At 27.2% G+C, this 15,131-nt stretch overlaps 1 long non-coding RNA gene across 1 annotated transcript in view; it reads right to left on the reverse strand.

The window, feature by feature from the left end:
* LOC139425983 (uncharacterized) overlaps positions 1–15,131 on the reverse strand; it is a 114,564-nt gene that overhangs the window by 71,521 nt on the left and 27,912 nt on the right. Inside the window, exon 2 of the long non-coding RNA XR_011637194.2 lies at positions 1,130–1,192. This is a non-coding gene — a long non-coding RNA (uncharacterized LOC139425983). The remainder of the gene's footprint in view (positions 1–1,129; positions 1,193–15,131) is intronic.

A 15,131-nucleotide genomic window follows, 5' to 3' on the forward strand; every position in this document is an offset into this window, starting at 1 on the left:
AAATATGTTTGCTATAAATGTTTTGTTTTTTTAATTATTATAAAATGTATGATAATAATGCAACAAAAAAAATATCATGATAATAATACAACAATTGAAAGTCATATATTTTTTTTTCTTTTTAATAGCCGGCATAGAACAGCCAACCCAATTCTGAGTTTGCGACTATCGATGTTCGATCCCGTAACCTTGTAATTTTGAACTCAACCCAGAAGATAAGGGAACTCCTGGATCAAGCATTGGGACAAACTAGCCTTTGTAGAAGATTTTTAACACACATTTTCGTTACATGGAGAGGAAAGCAACGAAAACCTTCTATGGTTAACCAAACGTCAAGTTAGATGCACCACATTTTCAATTTCTTTAAAGCGTCATATTGGTATAAAGCATCCGGTTATTTCATGTGAGAGGCTATAGGAAACAACCAATAGAGTAAAGTTAAAGTTGCATTTAGAAAATTATTAAATTTATATCATTACGAAAAAATTACAATTCTAACTTATTTCCTGCGAACAACAGCTGTGTAAAATAGATAATTTCAAATACTCTTCAACTAAATTATCAATATAAATTCATAATTTTATGATTAATCGTGACTTTTATAATAATTGCTCAGCAATGATTAGTCGATTCATAGGGGTCCACTTCAGAGAAAAAATTTCGTCATTCATATGAAACTACAGAAAATTCTATGTTCGATATTTTTTTATATATTCGATAACTAATTCGTATTTCTTTTTTAAAAAAATCTTGTTTTATTTTATTCAATGAAAATTATTCGAAAGATCTCTGTTACCAAATTTTAAATTACAAGGATAAAGTTATTTTTGAAACACGTACATTGAATAAGTTCTTAGAATCCACACAACGTTAAAACTTAAATTTCGGTCACAGCGTTTCATAGAACATATTTGAATGAATAAAACGTAACAAAAATTTGTAGAAAAATCTTAATTAATTACTGAATGAATAAAATTACTTACGGACATATAATTTTCTGTAGGACAACATGGAGGAATTGAAGGGTACCCTTAGTTCATTTCTTTCCTCTTTCATTTTCAATAATTATAGAAAAGAGGAACCTTAATTCATTATAAATGGAAAAAAAATTATGAAACTCTTTACATACTAGGCAGGATGCTTGCAGTACCACAACCAGTAAGCAAGATGCTCCACAACTGTAATTTCCTTTCTAAAAATATAAAACTATGACTATTATTTTTCATATTGCATTGAACTTCTTAACAGGTAAATATTGTCTGCACTATAAAAAAATTCCGAGTGAAATTACGATTTACTTTTACCGCAAAAGAAATTTTTACCGGAACATATTACAGAAAAAAATCTGATATACTGTAATTTTTATAGTAATGATTACCGTAAAGTCATTGAATAAATCTAATTAAATAAATATTACTACAAAATTTACGGTAATATACACCGAAGAGCCATTACATTATGACAATCCTGCTAATAACATGTAGGACCACCTTTAGCCCTCAAAATTACTAGCAACCGCCGTGTCATTGATTCCACAAGGTGCTGATAGGTAGTCTGAGGTATCTGGTACCAAGCGCTCACCAACTGGTCCTGCAATTCCCTCACATTGCGAGGGGGTAGCGTGGCAGCACGAATTTGGTTTTCCAAGTAGGACCACAAATGCTCTATTGGATTAAGGTCAGGTGAATTTGGGGGCCAAGACATGACTTGAAAGTCACTGGAATGTTCCACGACGATTCGACCCTTATGACATGGTGCATTATCCTGTTGGTAAGCACCATCCCCAGCAGGAAAAACTGTTGCCATGAATGGGTGAACCTGATCTGCAACTATGTTCAAGTAGCTTACAGACGTCAGGGATTGTTCTATGAGGATTATGGGTCCTAATGTGCCCCATGAAAACCTGGTCGAGCACATTGTTATAGATGGAGGGTGGTCATAATGTAATGACTCTTCGGTGTATGTAACGTTAAAAATGGATTTTACGGTAAAATGGATAATACGGATTCATCATCCGTATAAGTCCATCAAATCGTGGCATAAAGTACCAACATCATCCATATCCCAAAGGGCTGGTACTGATACCATAATTTGATCCGAAATTTTTTACTGTGGGCGTTTACGAGATGAGTAACCAAAACTTGTTTGATGCAATTCTTTGACATACCTTTAAAGAGTAAACTATTTCTCACTAAACTAAATAAAAAATTCAATATGTATATAAAAAATATAATTTTTACATTACAAATTAAATATGCACTTACATAGTATTGATTATAAATACTTAAATTACATACATTATAAATATGTCTTCTATATTATAAATTCAATGTATTATTTATGATGTACAGAGTTATAGTTTATAAGTAAAGGCTTATAGGTTTATTTTTAAGTAAATAAGTGTGATGAATAAATAATAAAGAGAAAAAGAACAAATTTTTAACTACACTTTAAGAAAAATCTAGAAAAAAAACTATGGCTAATTAGAAAAATGTTATCTCTCCTACTGAGTTAAAAACGTATCTATATTATCCTTTTTTTACCTATTTGAAAATTTATTTAATTTTTCATTCTTAATTCTTTAATTAATTTACATCGTAATTTATAATATATAAAATTATAGTATTAAGATAAATCTTTGTTTTTAAATATATAACTATGAATAAATACATATAATGAATAAATGATTAAAACCGAAAAATAAACATTTTTAAACTTCACAAATATTTAATGAAAATATCTAAAAAAAAAATTTATTTATGAATACTTAGAAAATGTAATCTTTTCTACTTTGTTAAAACTAACCTAGATTATTAATTTTTAATTATTTCGAAAAAGTTTATTTATTTGCATATTAATTTAAGTACATAAAAATTTATGCTATTTGTGTATAAAACATAAAATTTGTGAAATTTCAAATATAAAAAACATTTTTACTAACAAGCCCTTTATTTATTTTCATAATTTTTAATTTTTAAAAATGTCTTGTGCAACGTATTCATCAACAACACGTAGAAGCAAAACACAATTTTCTAAGAATATATTTCATTTAAGTGAGGCTGAGAAACATTTAAGATTAGTTAGATATATTCGAGAACTCTAGCGTCATAAGTCATTAATGATTTTTGTTGCAATTCCCTTGAATTATTTTGTTTTTTATCGAATCAAGAAACTAAAGCAGTTCAGCAATATTAAGCTGCCCTCCGATATAAATTTTTGCAGTGTAGTGTACTCATGCGCTATCATTCTCAACTGATCTCCATTACAGGTGATTAAGTGTGACAGTAGCCAATAGCCAATTAGCATAGCTCTAGCGTTACGTTAAAAACAAGTGAAAAGAATTCATTAAAACGGAATTTTTATCTTTAAACGGAATCGATCAGAACATATCTATAAAATGGAAAGTATTTCTGACTAAAAGTTCAGTAGCTTATACATAAGTTTAGTTGTCTATATATATAAAGTTCAGTAGTTAATATGTAATTTTTAAGAAAATATATAACAAAAAAATAATCTTATTTCAACTACACAAATATTTAAAGGAAAAATTTAAAACATTGTTTGCGCATACCTAATTGGAAAAATCTAACATTTCCTGCTTAGTTAAAAACTAATTCAACATATTCCTTTTTAATTAATTCAAAAAGTTATAATATTAACATATTTTAAATACATACGTATTAATATATACGCATTAATATATAAGCAAAATTCGTACATTTTTAAACGTAAAAAGCACTCATACAGAGCTTGAATAATGCTCCTTTTTATAATTTTTAATCTTTAAAATATATCTCGTACAACGTATTCATCGACGACACGAAAAACAAAACATGGAATTATATTCAGAAGATATTTCGTTAAATAGACGCTGAGAAACATTTAGGATTAGTTAGATATGTTACAGAACGCCAGCGTCATAAATTATTAATGATTTTTGTTACAATCCCTTTAAATTATCTTGTTCTTGATTGCATCAAGAAACTGTAGCAATATAGCGCCAAACATTTTCATAGCGCTGATTCATCAGTGTTTCGAGGAATTCATGAATATGAATTAAGCATTTCTTTTTCGCCAAACTCCCAAATGATTTCCAAGTCTCGGCGCTGAGGAAAAGTTTCATTTCTCCTCCTCATCTTGATTTTATTTTATTTTTAACATTTTTGCTTCTTAAAGTGAAAAATAAAACAAACTTCAGAGAATTTCGAACAGAGACAAAGTTAATTTATTTCATTATCATGCTCTGATGTTTGTTTCGGAAAGTTAGAAATGGGATTGCAAAAAAATATTCTCCAATTTGGAGCTTTATTATGGATTGTTCAAAATGATTTGCTGAGACAGGAGGTTAAATTCTTGTATATATCTCAGGAGAGATGCGAAGGATGAATTGAGTTTCGCTTCTTCTTTTTTTTATAACTTCGATCTCTCGTGCGAACAAGTTTATTGAGCAAGTTTAAGTTGTTAGAGCTTCATGGAATTATCCTCCAATTAAGTTCGCCGAGTTGGATTATTTTTAATATTTGGTGACAGCTTTTATTGACTCTAATTATTTTATTTTTTTTATTTTGATTAAAAGGATATAATCTCAGATTAGTTCGTGTTTTTTTAATGAAAAATCAAACAAGTATTTTAGACTGTAGATTACGTAGAAATATTATTTTTCAGATTCTATGAATTTTTATTTTATTATTCGAGACGGATATGAATTACATTTATTTTTTCGTATAATTTTTACTTGATTTATTTAAATTTTATTATAATTTATGTTTTATATATGTTTTATTGCTCATCAAAATACATCAGTTTTTTGATTATTTTAATGGTTCAATATGTCGATTTTTAAACCTTTTTTTCCCTTTAGTTATATTTCAATTTTTTTTAATTTAAATTGGCATAAATTAAATTATTAAAAATAAATTTTAGTTAAATTTATTCGAGTTCAAATTATTTCGCTTTTCGGTAAAGAAAATTTTATTGAAAATATGAAAATGCATTGATTTATTTTTTGCAGATAGCTACTTAATAACTATATATTTTATACTCAAAAACTGTAAATAAGCCCTTAATATTGATAAATGGGCATATTTTTATAGCTATTATTTGATTTTAATTTTATATAAATTTTTACTTTGAAAAACTAATGTTATTTATAAATTATCATTTTGGATTATGAATTGTTCAAAATGGCTTGTCGAGTTTTTGGATTCGGTCATTCACCCGACTAAATTTTCCGACAACTCTATTTCCCGACAACTCATTTTCCTGACATGTACATTTGACCAACACTTTATTTTTCCGACAAGTCCATTTGAGTATGAGAGTCTGTGTTGGCATCTGTATTGCCTTTTAAACAAAGCTGGGCTACTTATTTTAAGAAAGTGCAAGCGATATTTAATGACTGTTTATGTTGTTAACCTTTCCGTCTGTTTTTTAAAAGGCTTGGGATCTTCTAGAATTGCAGTTAATTCTCAGTAACAGTGAATGTATTTTTTTGTACTCTTTTTGTTTCTTGTTTTTCTTTCTTTTTTTTAATATTTATTTATTGAATTATATATTGCTTTTTTTATTCTTTTTGGAATGTAATTTTCAGTCAAATGCACTATCAAATATAGTCAAATGCACTATCGAACAAATGAGTTGTCGGGCTACCGTACCTGTCTGGCAAACATACTTGTCGGGAAAATTAACTGTCGGCCAAACGTACCTGACGGTAAAATGAGCTGTCGGGCAACATATTTTTCAAAAAATGTACCAGACCCGTTGAATTCTTGACATGAGTAGTGCAAATGATGAATTGAATTTCCTTTTTTATACTTCAGACTTTCGTGAAAACAAGCTTAATGCGAAAGTTTAAGTTGCTTGAGCCTTATGTAATTATCTTCCAATATAGTTCGCTGAGTTGGATTATTTTTAATATTTAAACACAGATTTTATTGAATCCAATTACTTTACTTTTTATTTTACTTAAAAAGATATAATATGAGATTAGCTTCATGATAAAACAAATTAATATTTTAGAGAAATATTATTTAGAGAAATATTTTATGAAATTTCATTTTATTTAACATTTCAGTGTAGATTTACAATTATTTAAATTTTATTAAATATGTTTTTCGGAAACTTTTACTACATTTACTTACTTTTTATAATAATCTATGTCAAATTTTTATAAATCTGATATTTTATTTTTACTAATGCATTAGGGTTTGTGCATGTGCATAAGGGTTCTATTTAATTTAATGTTTAAAACTCTAAATAATTTTAATTTCTCAAATTATTTTTTTTTAAAGAAAACTTCTGAAGAATACAATCTAAGTCTAACTTTTAATTTTTAAAGATCTTTACAAAAACTGAATTCGAATGATCTACGTATTAGAGGCTACAAAAATTTAACTAGAAAAATTAAAAAAATTAGGTTCTTTAAAAAAATATCTCTAACGTAACCAGTAATTAGAATTAAAACAAATAATTACTGACGTTACCAATTAGCGATAAATATCGACCAATCCTATTTAATTTGTTCTAACTATTAGAAACTAGTTCTAACTAACTATTAGAACTCTGTTGATTTTAATCTACCCTTACAATTATTGACGCTTAGTTTTATTCGTTAGGTTTTGGTATCCCTCTATTTTTATTTTTGGATTTAGGTATTGATTATATGCATTTAAAGCTAGAGTTCTGCAAATTTAAAATCCATAGATTTTTATGTATATATAGGCAGGGATAACAGAACTTCATGATTAGGAATGTGTTTAATGCCATAATATATTTTTGAAACGAAATAAGATTCATTTTTTCAAAATCTTCCTAACACCAGACTAAAAAAAATTGAAGAAATTAATTTAAACACAGAATATAGGAATTAATTTTTTTTTCTATTTTAATTGTTAAATGATGAAGATTATTAACTGAAATATTAACAAATATTTATGAATGTGGTACTTTTATGAATAAATGTAAAGAACAAAAAACATTTTTCAAAATATCGCTGGTTTTTTTTTTAAGGAAAAAAATTCCTTTCCATCCTTACCAGTCATTATCTATATTGTCCTCTTCTCAAAAAGTAGGAATAATTATGCTAACTGCAAGCTTATCCTATTTTCTAGTGATATTTTCTCTGTGCAGTATAATATTTATACTAAACACTATAATAAGGCGGCTTATTCTGTATTCTAGGGATATTTTCTCTGTGCACTATAATATTTGTATTCAAAACACTGAAATAAATTTATAAAATGAACACTATACTAAGTTTTCCATTGGCTTTGGAAATGAGATAAGCTTAAACAATAAATCTAAGGATAAAACTACCGGAATTGTACATAATTAATTCATAAATTTAATTAATAAATAATTGATTAATGCATAAATTTTGGAATCCTATATTTCTTGAGTAAGACAATTGAACTTCATAGAAAATTTAAATATTTCATAAAAAGATTTTTAAAAAAAGAGAAAAAACTTAAATACTTGAATGTTTTTTGAAGAATGGATTTTAAAAAAATTTTAAGACACTTAATTTAATCCACTTTCTGTTGAAATAATGGGAGATTTCGCACTTTTACGTTAGATTTCGTAGGCTCCCGCGCGTAAGAGTGAAGCGATTGCGTATGCTAGCGTTTCTTTTAGATACGTATCCTTAGGTTACGTTGGTATGACTTACGCTACAAAGACAATGCTATAAGCACGCTACTTATAGCTGTTAAATGTTATTTTATGTCTAAGCTAAAAACATGGATATAGTTAAAATGCTGTATTCTTTATTGCTGAATTCATCAAAATCTATAATCTACAAAAATTTTCTGCCCAGTGAACGGCAGTCTTACGTAAAGCATCTTGAATCGTATGCCGCAGCCTTAAAGAGATGGTCTACGTCCATTGTAAATGTCCGTTTTGATTTTGTGGTCAAAGTTAAAATGATATTCCACTACGTCAGCTTTTTTAACTTACGGATTTTTGCAACTTTCGTATTTTCACTTACACAAGTTTGATATTCTTTCAAGGGCGCATGCGCAATTCACATGAACTGAAGCATGAGAACTAGTGAGCAATTAGTCGAAATCTTACGTATGGGAGCTTACGGAAGTTAACATAAATTTGCGAAATCTCCCTCATAGCTCTGTTTCATACGTTACATTTCTGGACATGCATTAAAATGTTAAGTTGTTTTTTCTTAAAATCTTTCACATAGAGAAACAAGACTTATGCTGCCATCTGTTAAGAATTTTATCCAATAACTATCTTATTTAAATTTTATGCTCTTAGTTTTATTTGTTAACACTTTGATACAATAAAAATAAAATGTTTTTTGGGGCTGCTTTTGCTCGTGAATACCTAAAATTAGCCGTTTTGGTTACGAAAAAAAAAAAGCTTTAAGGTATTTCTAGAAAGCTTTTGCAATAATTTATATTAATTTCAATAGCTAGGAAAAATAATAAAATTACTGGAAAATTTTTACAGTCAACTAAATTTAAACTTAATTTTTATCAGAGCGTAACATTTAAATATGTTTTATATTCCCGTGTTTTGAGAGCAGATCTGTTCTTAATAAATCTCACTATCCATTAATGCATAAACGAAATTAAAAGCGAATAATATTTTTGTATAATTTTTTAACAAGACAACAGATTAAAAAATAAATAAATAAGTTTTAACTCTTAAATACAGTTTAGTGAAACATTAATTAAATTCAACTACATATTAATACAACCCTGGTCATTTTTTACAGAAATAAATGAAAGAACAAAATATTATTCAAATGAGGTGAATTTTTTTATAATATTTCACTTGTCTTTGTTAACCCCTTTCAAAACCAAATAATCTTTTTTAACGCTTTTTTTCTTGTTTTTTTTTTTCCTTTTGTCAAAAGAATTTTTTTTCCTTAAAAAAATTAATAAGGTAAACCCTATTTTTAAACACAAATTAAAATCCTAAAAAAATCATTTACTTATTAATTAAAAATAGCTAAACACATTTAGCAACCTATCAGGTTTTTATTTCTGCTTTATATAGTTTTTAGAATCTCATTACAAATCTCTATTAAAAGTTTTAAAAACTGGGATTTAGTCTTAAAAAAAATAAAACGAAGAAAAAAACATCTTTTTCTTTATTTTAAAACTTAAACATTCGCTTAAGCCTGAATCAACTATTTTACCATTTTAAAAACAAATCTAGTTGTACAGAATTTTTATTAAGGGTACAAGGGACGTTGAAATTCGAATAAAATGGCTAAATTTTCAATTTTGAGATTTTACTTTATATTTGAAGTAGGAATCATAAGCTTTAAATTTAAAAAAAAAAATTAAAATCTGATCATTTTTCACTGAGATATAAGCTTTTTTAGTATGACCACGCCCGCCCCTTTGCAGTTGCATTTGGCGTAAGTTTGCAAAAGATGTGTTTATCTCCAAAAAAAGATTAGAGCTTGGCGTTATTGCTGAAGTTGCAGAGTACAATTTAGGTTCTGTTGAGACATAAAAATTAAAAAATCAACATATTTATCACAGTTCTGCAACAGTTTGCAGGCTCTGATAAAGGAAAGATTGCAGGCGTGCAAGGCAGAAAAAGCGAAAATCCTCTCAAAAATTCAAGGAAGAGAAAAATTCAAGAAAATATAAAAAAATATCATTAGAAAAGAAATCAGTTAAAAAAGAAGGGTTGACATATTCTGCAGGCGAATTTTGAACATCAAATTAAGTGTTAAAAGTAATATATTTGAAATATGTTTAAAAATGTGTTATCACATCTTTCTCGTTTTCTCTTTCAAGTATTGTAATAACATTGTCATTTTGGATTATTTTTCATTTGAATGTTATTAAATACTATATAATTTCTGATGAGGTTAATCATAAGTATTTTACACATATTTAACGCATTAAAAATTTATTATTCAAGCAAAAAATAGTGTATTATTGTGTGCAAATTTTAAAACTGGCTTTTTCTCAAAATCAATATTCTGGTAAATTTTGTGTTTTCGAAATGCTCCATACATTTTAATTTTTATCTGTTTTTAATTATATTTCATCAAATTGCTCGTTATACATGTCTAAATGAAAGTTGCGATGCATTATAGGTTTAACTCGAGTAAAAAAAATTATTTAGTCACAAATGAAAATTCTTATGTAACTATTTTAGTTAAAATTATGTGTTTTTTAATATTTCATTATTGTTTTAAAAATAAATTTGTTTAAAAGTTATGAATTATCGCAACTTTTGTTTAGAAATATAATAAAAATCTTGTAAAAAAAAATTAACTTCCTACTTTGCTTTTCTGAACAAGTGTAGCATTTCAAATATTTCCTTTTTTGGGTATTTAAAAAAATTAAAATTTAATTTATTTTTAAACTAATTGAACAATCATCACCAAACTTCATGTTTAGTCTGTTTAAGATGCAACAACTAAATGCTGTAAATTATAAAATTGTAGCTCAAAAATTGAAAAAAAAATTTTTAAACGTCCCTTGTACCAAGAAAAAAGAAATACTAATAAATATTATTAGCAAAATTATAAATTGCGGAAGAATACTGCCTAAAACATTAATAAAATATTTTTGAACAGGTACTTTTATGAATAATTACAACAAAAATAAACATATATTGATAGTTTTATTATTGATAAAACTAAATGGAAAATTCATCCTCATTTTTAATTTTTATTCTTTATAATCTTTAGGAATCATATTAACCTTTAGCACAGTATTTTTAAATAAAATAAATTAAATTTAAATAAGTTAAAATGAAATAATATTTTAAATGGAATATTTTAATCCAACTGAAGATTAAGAAGCTCGAAAGAAGATCTTAAGCACAGTTACGTAAAATAATAATTCAAGACAACTCTATTTTAATACAACCTGGTTATTTTTTAAGGAGATAAATACAACAACAAAATATGTATTATTCAAATGAGGGAAATTTTAAATAATGCCTTAATTATCTTTTTTAACCCTGCTCAACTTATCTTTTTTTAACACTTTGTACACGTCCAAAAATTGTTTTTGTTTCAAAAAAAATTAATAAAGTAAATCCTATTTTTAAACCTAAATTAAAACTAAAAAAATTAATTTCCTTATTAATTGATGCTAGCTAAAGACATTTAACAACCTATCGGGTTTTTATTTCTGCTTCATACATTTTTAAGAATCTCATCATACAGCTCTATTAAAAGTTTTAAGAGCTGAGTTTTGGCATTAAAAAAACATTCATTTCTTTATTTTAAAACTTAAACATCCGCTTACGCATGAATTAACTTTTTTTACACCGCCAAATGAGCTAATTTTTCACAAACTCATGAAGAACTTAATTTTCATAATCCAATTAACTAACGTCCACGAACATAATTAGATTAGAAAGTTACAAAACGCTCATTATGATGTTTAGAATATATTATCCACTTTTCAGAAGCTTTGCAAATTTAAAAATATTTAATGAAACATCAGAATCTTTAGGTAAAACTAAAGTTGTTGTTTAGAACTTTTTTTTTCGTTCTTTTTCCGCCGATTAACAAGTCATCTGGAATTTATGCTCTTCGCTAATGTTTAATTATCTCAAAATTAAATTGAAAATGTTGACATGCTTATGATAATATTTTAAGGTGATTATACTCCGGTAAAATTGTTTAGTACATAATATTTTAAAAAGAACTTTTTTCGAACTCATCTTACTTCACTAGAGGGCTTTAAAAAGATATGGTACTAAGAAAATTTACTAAATCTATTAAAATTTACTAAAATTCAGCGGTTAATAATATTGGTGCACTGTTAGAATTTTCATTCTAAAATTATGGTAAAATAACCAGCAGCAGTCTGTCCATCAATTAACCGTTAAGTTTACGGTAAAGAGCCTTTTTTATCAATACAGCTTTGAAACCGTTTCAAGCTAGTATGGTTAAACTATGAATACAAAACTATATGGTTTTAACCATTTACTACCAGCATGGTTTCAAAACCACAAAAAAGAAATTTAGCTGACTTTTCATTAGGTAATGAGCATTGGACAGAAATTAGGGATACTGGAGGATACTGGTAACTCTTCGTGTGTTAAAAGGAATGGAGAAAATATTGAGGTGTCAACCTTGGGACTCTGGCCCCACTTCTGTAGGTCTAAGCGGCTTCATTAGGTGGGTTTAATTAGTGGGATAAAATTTTGGTTGTTTAACCATATTAAATAAAAACAGTTAATAAACGATTTTTCTCAAAATTAATCGTTTTATTAGCATGTTCTTTAGAGTTATTTGACTGTTTTATTTGAATATGGTAAAATAACAATTATATAGATTGTTATTTAACTATTTTTTGAGAAATTTCCAATAGTTTAGCAAAACAAAGTAATTGATAAATTAGACTAAATTTAATTGATTTGAAATTAAGTTAAGGATATTTCTGCGCTTATGAAAGCATTTTAAGCTCAGTAAAGTACTTCAGTAAATTCGTCATCCCAGATAGTGGGCAACCTTACGTCAAACGTTGTATTTTCATTTTCTTTTGTTGGCCTAGAAAGGTTGACTAATTAATCCTTTTTTAGACTTAATAAAAATTTTAGTAACTCAAACTTGCTTCCTTAAAAAATGAGTAAAGACATACAAAAACTTTACAAAAAAAAATCTCTTTTTTTAAAACTTAATGTAAACCTTGTTTTTGCTTTTTTTTTCTTATTTTAGCTTTGTCTTGTCTCCCAAATGCAACATTTTGTTTGGGTTGAAAACTTATTTCTCAAGCCAACCTTCACTTTTAAAGTATTAAAGAAAATGTATAAAAGTGTGCGCAAATAAACCTTGTTTCACTGATGGTCATAAAATCTAAAATAAACCTTGGAAGAATTTATTCTGAATTTCGAACGCTTTTTACCCTAGATTTAATAATGATTATTCAACCACGATTTTAGAAGGTTTTTCAAGCCTTGCTTTGTAAAGGCAAATTCAATCTCGATTTAAAGGATTGTTGCGAGTTCAATGCGAACCTCAAAGTGCGTAAAATAGCATAGTTAAATTTAACAATGTTTCAAGCGTTTTCAATGTGTTCAACCCTGAAAGAAGAATTTATTCCGGATTTTGAATGCTTTCTACTCGTGGTTTAAGAATGATGATTCATCCTCGATTTCAGAAGGTCTTTCAAGCCTTGTTTTGTAAAGGCAAATTCAATCTCGATTTAAAGGATTGTTGCGAGTTCAATGCGAACCTCAAAGTGCGTAAAATAGCATAGTTAAATTTAACAATGTTTCAAGCGTTTTCAATGTGTTCAACCCTGAAAGAAGAATTTATTCCGGATTTTGAATGCTTTCTACTCGTGGTTTAAGAATGATGATTCATCCTCGATTTCAGAAGGTCTTTCAAGCCTTGTTTTGTAAAGGCAAATTCAATCTCGATTTAAAGGATTGTTGCGAGTTCAATGCGAACCTCAAAGTGCGTAAAATAGCATAGTTAAATTTAACAATGTTTCAAGCGTTTTCAATGTGTTCAACCCTGAAAGAAGAATTTATTCCGGATTTTGAATGCTTTCTACTCGTGGTTTAAGAATGATGATTCATCCTCGATTTCAGAAGGTCTTTCAAGCCTTGTTTTGTAAAGGCAAATTCAATCTCGATTTAAAGGATTGTTGCGAGTTCAATGCGAACCTCAAAGTGCGTAAAATAGCATAGTTAAATTTAACAATGTTTCAAGCGTTTTCAATGTGTTCAACCCTGAAAGAAGAATTTATTCCGGATTTTGAATGCTTTCTACTCGTGGTTTAAGAATGATGGTTCATCCTCGATTTCAGAAGGTCTTTCAAGCCTTGCTTTGTAAAGGCAAATTCAATCTCGATTTAAAGGATTGTTGCGAGTTCAATGCGAACCTCAGAGCGCGTAAACTAGCATTGTTAAATCTAAGTTTCAAGCTTGCATGGTTTATTTTCTAATTCTTTATAAACCTTCTTGCGCTTCGTGATAAGGGTTTTTAGCTGACATTAAAATCAACCTAACTCTGCTATTTGGATATGCATGTTTCTAACAATAAAAAAAAATAACAAAAAATAAATGAACAAAAATTTTTAAGCAAGTTTTACTTTGCTGCCGAGAGAGTGATACGTTTTTAAAAATTTTGGTTTAAATAAGTAGTAAATAACATAAATAGAAGTAAGTAATAAATAACATTGATTACAAAACAAAGTAATCCCTTATTGGACAAAGTTTAAATATCTTCATAGTAAATGTGTGACATTGAGGTTTTTAATTTCATTATATTTAAATAAAACTGTGTGTATGCAATATTTAAAAAAATAATTTTTTTAAAAAAGAAGTGCTGTTTTGCTGACGAAAGAAAGATATTCTTTAAAAAAAAATTTCAAATTACTATAATTCAAGAAAAGATAATACTGATTGAAAAAAAGTAATAAATTAGTCAATACTGAAACAAAATTTTAACTGGCTCAAAATAAAATTTAAAATATTGTTTAATAAAAAATATGGGTCTTGCTCAGCTTTAAAATTAAAGACATGCTGCTAGAAGTAATAGTGATAAGAATTTGCAAAACTATTCTTTAGCTGTTCAATCATATTCTGGAAAGATATTCTTTCACATATCCTCGAAAGATGTTTATTTGAAACTCTATGGTAGTCATTTTGATGACTTTGGCCGTTCTATTTATAAATTTATTTTACACACTTTTCACACTACCTAGAAAATTTTTCTTTTCTGTTTTCTTAAAACCTCGAAATGCTTATAAATAAGAGGTCACATACTGAGAAAAAAAATATGGTTAAAACTACCAGAATAAAGTAAAATTTACCGTATTTTCGGCTATATGGGAACACCAAAAATCACTAATTTTTATTGAAGTGCTTTGGTAATGATTTTGGTAAAATTAACAAAAGTTATCGTTTCATAATATGTGATAAAATTTTGCAAAATGTGGTAAAATTTGGTAATTTTATCATGATATCCTAAGACATTGCATCAAATAATTTATCCGGTTACATTTACTTTTCGTTTTGGTATTTGTTGCTAAACATGTGGTAATAAAAACTATAATTTATAAAATCAGAATTTCTGGAAAACCGCTACCACATAAACTGAAAAATTGCCAAATGAATAATTTAAATATTGTATATTTTGGTTTTATTAACCGGAACTAAAATACGTGATATTAGGTTTG

Source organism: Parasteatoda tepidariorum, chromosome 7 (assembly GCF_982258835.1).
Source record: "Parasteatoda tepidariorum strain Cologne lab strain chromosome 7, Ptep-v5.0, whole genome shotgun sequence".
Lineage (NCBI taxonomy): Eukaryota > Metazoa > Arthropoda > Arachnida > Araneae > Theridiidae > Parasteatoda > Parasteatoda tepidariorum.